The sequence below is a fragment of the Gavia stellata genome, chromosome 13 (genome assembly GCF_030936135.1).
Source record: "Gavia stellata isolate bGavSte3 chromosome 13, bGavSte3.hap2, whole genome shotgun sequence".
NCBI classification, from domain to species: domain Eukaryota; kingdom Metazoa; phylum Chordata; class Aves; order Gaviiformes; family Gaviidae; genus Gavia; species Gavia stellata.
Genome location: NC_082606.1, coordinates 833,386 through 834,145, shown reverse-complemented (window position 1 = coordinate 834,145; position 760 = coordinate 833,386). Strand labels below are relative to the sequence as shown.

The window sequence follows — 760 nt, the reverse complement described above, 5'->3', positions numbered from 1 at the left end:
TGAGATCTTATCAGGATAAAGCAAGATTCTCACAGCCTGGGTCTTGTAAGTGAGGGCATGGCAGGCTTGAGCAAAGAGCTCTACTGCTCCCTTGAAAGGCCCTGTGAGTGGAGACTTCCCTGAGGCCCTGGAAGAAGGCTGCACTTGGTGATGGCCAGGGAGATGGAGACACTGCCAGTCTCAGTCAGGAGCATGTGGCTCAGCGAGGGTGACCACAGGGAAAAGAGAGCAGGTGCGCAGGAGGTCCCATGGTGTAATGGTGAGCACTCTGGACTCTGAATCCAGCGATCTGAGTTCAAATCTCAGTGGGACCTCAAGCTTTTGGCTCCCTCAGGGCTTTCCTCAGCATGCTTACATATTAACAGCCTTGCTGTTGGGACAACTGTTTAATGCACTCTGCTCTTCCTTCCTTTCCTGTGCTCCCAGCCCTGGGACAGACATCAGTGCTCCTTCTCTTGCCCTGTGCCCACCAAACCTCTGCAGCTTTCCTGAGCACTGGCCCCTTCCCCCTGTCTTTTCCATTGTGCTTGATGGCTGCTCCCAGCTGAGGGGATCCAGCAGATGATCAGCAAATCACACAACAGCTGAGGTGGAGATTATGCAGTCCAAGCCTGGCTCAAAAGAGGGTCAAGGAGGTTCTTCATGGCTTTGTCTGGTTGGATGTTGGACATCTCCAATGGTGGAGGCTCTACAACCTCCCTGGGTAACTCTTTCATGTTTTGACCACCCTCACAAGGTTGTTGTGTGTGGGATTACTTGT

The 760-nt window shown here is 52.8% G+C and overlaps 1 non-coding gene across 1 annotated transcript; it reads left to right on the top strand.

Annotated features, from left to right (window-relative positions):
• The first annotated feature begins 242 nt into the window (after positions 1–242).
• On the top strand, positions 243–314 carry TRNAQ-CUG (transfer RNA glutamine (anticodon CUG)). The gene has a single exon. It is a non-coding gene; the product is annotated as a tRNA-Gln (tRNA).
• Positions 315–760: the final 446 nt, after the last annotated feature.